Below are 11,389 nucleotides of genomic sequence, written 5' to 3' on the forward strand. Positions count from 1 at the left end.
CATTTGTTTTTGGGAAAATAATATTATTTGCCACCAGCAGTGATCAATGGCGTCTTGTTGTAACCTCTCCCTCAAACTTGATGTGAGTGAGGCGTTCTTATTCCAAAATATGGTGTGAATAGAATACAGCTTTCAATATTTCTTACTTTGAAGGGTACAACTTCACCTCCAGCAGTAGACAGGTGGCATCAAAAACACAGAGCAAAAATATACTGTATATTTTACTAAGAGGAGCAGATGCTTTCCACACATTCCCCTCTTTGTCAGCAAGTTCTTTTATGAAAGGCAGACAATAGGGCATCCTGCCAGCATTCAGACATACAAATATAAAATGTCTTCTAGTCTTCAACTTCTACACTTCTCTCTCTCCTCCTTTCTCCTTCTTATTCACCGCTCCTCAGTGGCTCCTTAATGCTTGAACTTCCTCTCACACAGCCTGCACTTCAGAGGAACTATAGGAGGTATTATTTTTGCAAGAGGTGAAGGTCATCATTATGCAAAAGGCAGATTTTTTCTAAGCGTCATGTATTATTCCAACTTTTCAACATTTACTCCTCATTTCTTAAAGTTATTTTTGTCCTTTTTTGAACTTCTATCACATAACTGTGGCCAAATCCAGACACTGTCTGTCTGTTCTGTTCTGTTCTGTGAGGTTTCCACTCTTGTGGTGAGTGGTACTTTTGAAGCATTTTAAGTCTAAAAGCAAGCAATGCAAAATCATATCAAATGCAAGAAAGATGCACTTCCTCCGACTGAACTAGGTGTTTACAATGTATGAACTGTTGTGCTGTGCTCCATAATCAGTTTGATTTGATTCAGTGTACTTTTTTTTACTCCAGCACAGTGTAATGTGTGTACTGTGTTTGATCAATGTAGAGTACAGTAAGTCATTACCTCCCCTACATAAAAGGGGATGATTCCTTAATCACTAGAAAATGAGGATGATACTAGTTTTGTGCTGCTCTGATGATGTTTGTTTGGCTAAATGAGTCAGGCTTCTGCTGCCTGACTATACTGTACATGCATGGGGATGCTTTTTCAGAGGAAAGATATATTGAAAATAGTCGATGGCTTTGCCCTTCTCCAGCTATTATAAGGCCACACCAGCTCACACCGGATTTTAAAAAGGCCAAATTTAACTGCTAGTTCCATTAATTCCAATGGAATCGCTGTCATCATTGAATTGTGAACATCTGTGAACTTTTACCCACAAATATGCACCATTGACCTTAGGTCAACACCATAACATAGGTTATGGTGTTGCAACTTTCTCTTTTACTGAACCTTCTCTGTCAGAGTAAAAACTGCTCCACAACAGAACAATGATTTGCAGACAGATATGAGACAGATGTCAATGGTATATACATCTATAATCTGTGTGAATTTACTGTCCAATTACTGACCTAGCTAAGCCAATGAATGAGTTTTTATTGTACAAAATGATGTGCAGTGGTAAACAAAATGCCAGGGGGAAGTAAACAGAACAGTAGAGAGAAAAGACAGACGCTCCAGGAGCTATTTTGACTGATTAGCTTTGTGGTGTGCACTAAGCGACTGGAAGAACCATCACTCAGCAGAGGAGATGGTCTACCACACCACTTATCAGCCTCTTAATGCAGTCCTGACTTCCCTTTCCAGGTAGTTTAACACCCATTCACACCATAGACTGTATATAAAGATGGGACGACGCGTTTCCACTTCCTGCCATCTATACAAAAGTGAAGCCAAAATATCTCCTTTCCAGGAGCTGCCATCTTGTTTGTGTGACATCATTTGCAACCAGAGTCTGCACAGTAGAGTCGGAGGGCGGGATGACAGCTCGCGGGACACACCCCCTCAGCTATACCGCCATCTGAGTTTTGAGAGCGGCTGTCACAGCTGTCAAACACCCCCATTTTTATAACGTCAAATAACTAATTAAAAACAACTTATCAGAAAAATGAGCACTTGAACAAACAGCGTGATATCAATATGATAAGAACTACCTAAAATGACAGAAACCATCTTTGGGAAAAATTTATTTGACGTGCGTTTTGATTTTTAAGTTTGGCTCATGTCCCATCTTATGTCCTATACTGCAACCAGCCACAAGGGGGCTATCGAGATATTTTGGCTTCCCTTTTGGGGAGCTGTTCATCTTTATATGCAGTCTATGAATCACACCTGGACTCATGTGACTCTAATGACTCTCACATGACAGCCAGGTGCACATATGACCTAAACATGCTCAAGGTGTAAACAATCCTACAGAGTGTCTTGTTGTCTTCTCTAAAGCTAGTCCAGTTACCGTGGATATAGCAGTTCTACCTATAAAACCAATCGCAATGTTTGTTTACAATAATTTCCAGGTAGAAAACCCCTGCGTACAATTTAATGGTGCAGAGCAAAAATTAATGTCAGTTTAAGCAAGTAAAGAAGCAAACAAAGACGCGTATGTAAATAAGTATAAGTAAGTATAAGCAGTAAGTAGCAAAACTAATTAAAAGTAAGCATAAGTAAGTATAAATGAGTAAAGCAGTGGTAAAGCGGCTTCCCACTATGACAAAGGCAGCCACCAGTTAGCCTGAATGGCAATGAGATGTTGCTGTTGGGTAGATTTGGATTATCAAATGTTTAACTATTTATCTTTAAACGTTACAGCTGAAAATGATGACAGAAATAAATAAGTTTGCCGATTTTAGATATCTCCGCAATTCAAATCAACTGCCAGTTGTCTACCTGGAAGTGACTGTTGTTGTTAGTGCAACGTCACAGTGATTCCGTCTAGACCAGAGCATCTTCACAGACAGAGGATGCATTCATTTTATTTCCTCTACTATCTGGGTTTTTCAAGGACTGGACACCTTTTGTGATGACCCCAGGTTTTATTCACAGAGAAATTGTGATAGCAGCTTAAGATGATAACCTCTCAGTCAGTATGGCAGGTAAGTATTTCAAAACAAGAGCCTTGTCTTTATGCACTTACTAACAGGCTTGACAGTGCCAAAAGGCCTTACACCTCATGAATAAGTATGTTATATTTTTGAGAATTTGTACCTCCCTCCTTGGGCCTACAGTTCCCGAACTCTAATGTGTTAGCTTGATGAACTGCTTAAAACACCACATGGTCTCTATTTCTTTATGGTGCAAAAAATGTTCCCATCTTTCTGTATGTTGTCAATCTACTTTTCCAATCTTTTCCTGTTCATTTTTGGTACTGCGGTTGGGCTCCACAGATTTGGATGCAAGACAACTTTTTGTACCATTTGTTTCTAGGGACACGATACACAATTAAAGCAAGACAAGGTGTTGTATCTTTAGTTCATTGATACAGTAATTCATGCAGTTATTCATATAGTTAAAAGTATACAGTTTTAAAAGTCAAATATTACAAATGTGGAGTCATTTATATGTGGTATTAGGAATTAAAGATTGTGAACAGTGACAAATACAGAACACAAGGTGGCAGTGATGTTTTAGACCAGAGTTACAAGCAGAAAAAGGAAGTAAGATTGAGAGAAGTTCTTGTTAGTACAAGATGTATATAAGCAGTGCAATACTGTGCGAGTTTTCAATGTAATAATGCACAGTTGTTCAGTAAAGGGTTGAATGCAGAAACACGAGGTTCCTTTCATTTTTGGTAAACGTTACAGCTAAGTCCCCATACAAGGCAACCTTTGCTAAACATTGGCCACTACACATGTGGCAAATAACAAGATAATGATACATTTAGTGTTGTATTTCCCAAAAGATGTAAAGTAAAATACATTCTCCAAGTTACAATCCTGTGTCCTGTGAGAAGAGTGAAAGTCAGCAAACTGATTCAGTAATGTCAGTTACAAAGTAATATATACAGTATTTTAAGTTTGCTAACACTGGCTAACATTAACTACCATAATGGTCATACCAGACCACAGGGGCCTGAGCACTTTATTTCTTATGAATTCATCATTTCATTTCTAAGAGAAAGAAAGGATTACTTTTTCTTTCAAAAGTTACAGAGTCTCCCTTTGTGTGTCCTTGGTGTAAAGAATAAAGTAGAGAATATGGAAATATAGTCTACTTTGAAACTTGTTGAACTGTTTCCAGCACTGAAGAAATGTTGCTCTTTATGCTGAATTAGAAGAGGATTCATCTGAAAAGACCATAGCATTTTAGGAGCCCTACTTGTGCCCAGACACCACTGCAAAATGACCTCCACCCTGAAACCTCCGACTGAGGAGAAGAAGTCAGATTTAGAGGCTAGTTCAGTTCATGTTCATTCCTGATTGAACCACTTAGTCATCCACTCCAATCATCAGTCTGAACAGAGAGACAAAGCACCTGTCTCATCCTACGTCTTGTTATAACCTGAGGTGACAGGTATAAGAAGCAGAAACAGAGACAGAGCATATATTCAAGTGTGTGCACGTAGTAGCAATGTGTCTGTGTGTCCATACATTGAGCTAGCACCCTGAGAATATATTACCATCTCCTCCTCTACATTAGGCTGTATTTTATTACTATTCATAATTCTGGTGATATTGACACAGTGATAAGCTGAATTGGGTTTATGAGGCTTCTCCTCTGAGAAAGATACCAGCACACACCTCTGGTTGAGTCAGCAGAATAACATCAAAACTAATCACAATTTAATAGATCTCCACATCCCAAGGTCACAGAGATGTGAATAAAGCATAGCCTGGAGCGCACTTGGACAACACTATCCTCTCCACATCCAGATCATTTCTGATGAGGTGAACATTGGGGTTGGATTTGCTCGAAATGGACACTGCTTGCCACAGGCTTTATTTAAATATGTAGTTTCTCAGCAGGCATTCCTTCACTAATATTCATATGCTAAGACTAGCCATTCCCCAAGGTATTCTATTTAATTCCTCACTATAACTGAAAACCACCAGGCTGAGAGGGTAAATGCAAGGGAAGAAGTATGAAATTGGATTTGTGTTGGTTCAAGAGTGCCTGGCCTTTGCACAGAGAGCTTCTTTTCAGTTGAAGCTTAATATATAGTGCCTTATTAAAACAATTATGATGTCACAGTTATCTGCTAAAATGAGAAAGGTCCAACTGCAGACCTCCCTCATGGGGAAACCCCAGTTCCCAGGAGTGAGGTGCATCAACTGAGGTTTACTTCGATATTGTTTCACTCAGGATAAATAGGTGACAATTCCATAACTGGTGTGAAGATAAATGTTCTAAATGAATAAATTCTGTAAGAAAAGACACATGGAAAATAGATTGTTGAAGGACTACTGGCAAAATATGAATATCTTTAGTCCTCTATAGAAAGATTTATATGTATATATATTTTTTTTTAAACATTAGGATTATGACATTAGCGACGTGTAAAAATGGAGTTGGGGCCATCCTAATGTCAAATTTATCATAGCTAACGTGTCTTTAAATTTGTTCTTGTTGCATTTATCATTTCAGAGCAAAAAAGAGTTGAATAGACAGCAAAAGTTAAGAATTTTCCGTATTTGTTTAGGCAATAAGAAATATTCCACAAAACATAAACTTCTCAACACTCAAACTTCGTCAATGCTGTATAGTTGTGTGAAAAAACTATGGAACTTGTTATCGCTTGTTGAGTCAAGTTCTTGGGGGTTAAATTATTCAAAAAGAAAGCTAAAGGAAGTTTAAAAAAACTCCCTCCTGAAAACCCATTTTAGTCAGAGACACTGTAAATGGATTTACAGTTAAATTTGGCGAAAAAGGCTCTGCTCTTTGAGGGAGCTCTAAAAGAATCCAAGCAGCAATGTAGATTCTGCTGGGAGAACTAATCCCCCCTTAACAAACACATACTTGAACATAAAAACTTATTAAATCAACAAAACCAAAAGCTTATCATATAAGGAGCAGGTCGGGATGGTGGAGAGAGCTGCAGCAGAAAACTGCATTAGGAATTAGCATATCAGTAGAATGAGAAGTGTCAAGTTGAAATGGCTATGTTGTACACTTGAATGAATATGTTTGGACATTTCTAGTCAGCTGGTAGCCAAACAGCTGTTTAATGAGCCAATAAAGCATGAATGAATCAGCAGATGGCAATCAGCTTATGTAAAAGAAAGTCACGGACCTCCCTCCTCAGGACCTTATGCTTCTCCCATTGGCTTGAGGATTTGGGGTCACCAGAGGGGATGCCTGCAGTCGGACCACCTCAACAAAAACATCAAGGATGGTAATGGCTAATGACAACAGTAGAACAGTAGAAATGTTCCTGGTATAAGGCAGAGCTCCCAGGGAAAAAAACCTAAATGTTGATTAGCATGTGCCTGATCTGCTTGACTTTAATAGCAATCCAGGATTAAAGGAGTTAGAGTTTTTATGGCACGATGATCTGCCTCCGCTAGATTCACACAGTCTGAGCCAAAACAATATCGAGCTGAAATCTTTGTTACTGTTAACACTGTCTCCTCTGGAGAGGGTATAGAGATGTGGGTGGAAATCACATTAGGGGATTTCTGACATTCTCGTTTATCTGTGAAATGTTCATAGGTTATACCCAAAAGGTTCATAGTGATGAAAATTGTGACTGTATCTCTCTCTTCCAGTCATGGGCTTGAAATGTTACAAGCAGCTCATATGACTTTAACTCACCATTCTTTTATATACTGTACCCTTGGCAGTAGTGTTACTGATAGAGAGTGGAACTAAGGATAAGTTCAAGGTTCAATGCGTCCTCATACCAAAACAACAGAATAGGTCCATATCCAGTGACTCCCAAAATTGTGCGTCTGATACCAACGCACAAGGCACCTTTTGGCATCTGTATGAGATGCACCAGGCTTTCAACTAACTCCAATGTAAACCCATCCATGTCATTATTAGGTGGGGTGGATGGCTAGATAGTTAGTTAAAAGTGAACTTTGCTGCAGGAGACTACTATTCGCCTCCAACTGTACCAACATGTTTCCACCCATGATGCGTTGAATTGTGAGTTTGGGCACGTGGTCAATTTCCAAAAAAAGAAAGTCCATGAGTTTTTTGATACTATATTTATTTAATGTTTTTTATATTCTCTCCCATGTTTTTAGCTGATTTTTGCTGTAGGGATGGCTATGTCGAACGGTGGGTCAATCAGTCCACTGCAGATGGAAATATCTCAACAACTATTGAATGGATTGTGCTGAAATTTTATCACCTGACAATTCCTCTAGCACCTCCATGAGGCTGACAGTTTTAGTTTTGAGTGAAATGGCTCGACAGTTGTTGGATGGATTACATTTAAATCTGGTAAAGGTATTCAAAATCACAAGCAAATTAATCCGAACAGCAGATCCCTTGACTAATGCCACCATCAGGTCAAAATTTCAGTTTGTCCAATACTTTGGTTTATGATCAAATACCTGTAAAACTAACGGCATTCCCATCAGCCTCAGCTGTACTCAGTGTTTAGTAAGACTGTGTATGATAACACACTAAACTAAGTTAGTGAACATGACTTGCTTTAAATCAGTATTTTTGCATTGTCATTGTCACCATGTCACCATATTGACAGTCGCATTTAGCTCTGAGCCCCGCTGTGCCTAAGTTCCATTAAAGGGGTCAGTATGCTTCAAATGAAGTGTTTGTCGGATCGTTCAACAGCTTCTAAACCCCTCGCCACCCCCCGAATGTGGCCATTTGAAACAGGTATACATTACACTTTTGCCTTCAGACATGGTCGGGCAAAACATTGTACAAACTAGTTTCAAGTATAATCCAACCTGAAGTCTTTAATAAGGATTATCAAATGGAAAGTTTGTTTCTGGATAGATAAATTAAACACACTAGCTCCACATGGACTGAATGAAGAGCTTGACTTGAGGTGCTTCCTTACACGCTAAGATGAACTGTTATTATTCAGCTTTGATACAATTTGTTGGAAATTATTCAGGAATTTGATTTTTTGTTTGTTCTTTTGGCTGGATTGATTTGCTTCAGTTTAACCACATGATGGTGCTACAATGTGTAAAGCAAAGACAGGTAACAATACGGGTGACCCAGATTGCTTGATTACTGAATGATGTAATTATCCTACAGGATGTCTCCTGTTCTTTGAAAATGTATAAAAAGTATTTCTCAACCCATTATTCCTGCTTGGCCCCTGATGAAGGCGTAAGCTGGAACGTTTGGCTTTGATGCAACATAATGCTGTTTGAATAAAGAAGATGATGATGAAATGAGCAAGTCTGTGTGCGGTCCTCCTCCTTCAAGCAGTTAAGAGTTCAAGGCCAGCACCAGCATGAATTTGATAAGTTTGAGGTGCTTTTCATTTGAAGTTTGTTTTCTGAAAAATGTAAGCTTTTTTTTCCTCCGTAATAAGTCTAGTTATGTTGGGAACAGAGAGAACCTCAGGGCCTCAGAATCAGAGACAATGAAAGATTGCAGCATTAGGTAAGCTGTAGTTGAGAGAGATGAATTTATTGATGGTCAGAGTCGTGTTTTTCTCATTTAGTCAAGCTTTGCCTCAAGAAAATACATTAACAAGATTTTCATGGTTACCTTGGCCAGGTCTGGAGTCAAAATAACTGCATGTAGGGTTACACTATTTCTTTTCTTACCCTTTTTTTTGGATGGCTCCTGTTGTGTTGTTCCATTTTTAAGTGATTTTACAGTGCTGGCACAGTGGGAGATTTTAGAGTAGCCCCCCTCCTGCTACTTTTGAATAATTTAAGCGCCTTGGCTCAGTACTATCACGCAGAAGACAGCCTGCTTTGATATTGCGTGTGCACTAGGACCATTCCTCATACACCTTCTCTGTCAAAGATAAAGCACACCCAGTGGGCCCAGTGACACCCGCATCATATGATTAATTAAGAAACACATCCTTCAGAGACAGACGTTTCAATTACTGTGTTTTCAAACTTCAATTGTTCAGTTAAGTAAGGGGCAGTGAGTGCACATGGATATCTCAGGACATGTAGTGCTTTGGGCTGGATTTGGAGATTGGACCAGCTTTGGTTTTATGAGGATTACACACCTTGTTTGTGTCTTTCTGACACTTTTGTACTTAATTTCTTTCTTTTATGAAAGACTGCATTATTTTTAAACACACAGCATCAGACAGGTCCTCTCTGGAAAAAACATGCATGGAGCTCTGAATTAATGCATCTTCTGTTTCTATTTTCTGTGGATTTACTGAGTGCAGTTCCATGCAGAGACAAAAACTACACAACTAGCACATTTAAAGGTCCATGCTAGTGGTTTTGAATGCTTGTAGCCCATTTACAACAAATCACTTTTACTTTACATCAGACTTTTCAAACAATGCTGCAATGTTTCATGAATTGGGAATTCTCCAGGTTGAATAATCAGTACAAACAACGAGAAACTTAAAGGGTAACTACACACTCAAATACTGCTAGCTACCACCATGCCAACATATCTTAAAATGCAACAGAGGACTGGAGGGCAACAACTGTAGGAGGTGTGGCCTCTTGGCTACATAGAGTATGACGCGGCGTGTCAGGCATGGGTGTAAGAGCTCCATCCACAGACAGATTTCTTTCAAAAGTGAATATTTGTTTCATCATAGTCTGTTTATTTTTACTGCTAATGCAAAAGAAAGATTTTACTCTGCCACCACATTTCCGCCTTTTGCTTTGTATACATTTAAACGACAAGGGAAAAGGGAAAGAAGCTGTTCCAGGTTTGATCCAGCTTCCTGCAGTTGTATATGTGTCAATTTATACGTCTATTTCCTCCAAAATAATCAAAGGTATGACGATTTTATTTAATGTGTTCTTATTTCTGTAGGGATGGGTACCAAAACCCGGTATTAAACGGGCCCTGGAGCTAAATTAATAAAGACCACAGTATTGATAAGCTCTGATGTTACCAGTTCTTTTATTAGTACTTTTTAACATTTTGGTGTAAATTATTATCACGCTCCAGCCTCTCCTCTGCTCTCTGTGTTGGGGCTGAGCTTCTCCACACACACACACACACACACACACACAGAGCGAGAAAACAGCAGAGCACGGGTGATGTGAGGGTTGCTCGAGTTGATGACAACTACGCTTGTTACTGTAAGTGCAATAAAAAGTGCAGGTAAAAAGCCAATACTTTATCAATACACTTGTTCAACAAGCACAGACATGTAAACGTGTGGAGAAGCGATATTTCAATCTGCTCTGTCCACAGTCTCTCATCCATTGCTGCAATGTTTTACACAAGCACAGTGCGCTGGTTAGGCGCACTGTGCTTGTGAAAAAAAAACCCTAGGTGACTTCATGCCTTTAGCATTCGTCATTTTGCCACATAACCTGGATACCAGTAAAAAAAAAGTTCAGTCAAAAAATGTTTCTCACCAGCACCCATGGGGTCAGGGGACCTCAGACTGACCACCGCTCAGTGTAGCATGAAAAGTGATGTAGAGCTGGTAGTCAGAGCTAACCAGCCATGAGCAGCTGCTGTCAGACTCCCATTCATGGCCTTGTGTAAAAGTTTGTGTGTGGTACCTGTGTTGTAGCTGAGTTAGCGGCTTACTGTTACTGTTTGTCAATCTTGGGTATCGTGTAAAGCTCTGAATATAGCACAGTTATTGTCGGGCTCGTGTTGTGCTTCCTGCCAGAGAAGAGGAATACATTTTCAGTTCATGTAAGACGTCGCCTCTCTGCTGTCTCTTATCACCCTGCTTACACTACCAGCAGCTCTGTGTGTGAGAGACACAAACTGAGGCTACAGTTAGCCCGTGCTGTGCTATTTATACTTGCCACAGCAGCTGAAATACAGACCTTGGATTCTTAATTATTCCATCACAATTAGAGAGGAGCCAGAGAATTTGGCTGAAGTGAACTTTCAAATCTTAGCAGACACATACAAGCTCATTTTTAGCAGGAAAAGCAGTTTTCAAACACAATATGTGTATTGTTGGGGGGAAAACACCTTATAAACATCATATACCAACAAGAATCTGTGTTCCTCTTTAAAATAAAAAGTCAAATGTGAAAGTCTGTGAAAATAAAAACATAAGGACAGAAATTTATTACAAGATGCATTTTGGTAAGAAACATCAAATCACTGAGCTTAAAATTCTGTTAGGTGCTAGCAACCAGCCGAACCTAAAGATTATGCTTATTAATATAAGATAATATGCATCTTAAATTTATTAATTTTCTGATTTTAAGGTCATTTTTGGTGAATTCACTAATGAACAACAACAAAGTGTTTTCAATTTGCTTCAGTATGTAAAGCCATGTGCCATGTCAAACTGACAGAAAAAACAAGATTTCTCCGACATGAAGTTGAGATAAATAAAACTAATGTCCATAACATAAACCTTTAGGACTGTCACTTTATCCAGGAAACATCAAGTCTGCATTAATTGCTGACCAAGTGACACTAATGCAGTTCACACCTTTCCAAACCAGTCTGCTCTTAGCTTAGTTACCACGCCACAATAATAGAACATTGGGTGAAATGT

This window comes from Thunnus albacares, chromosome 20 (genome assembly GCF_914725855.1).
Source record: "Thunnus albacares chromosome 20, fThuAlb1.1, whole genome shotgun sequence".
Classification (NCBI taxonomy): Eukaryota; Metazoa; Chordata; class Actinopteri; order Scombriformes; family Scombridae; genus Thunnus; species Thunnus albacares.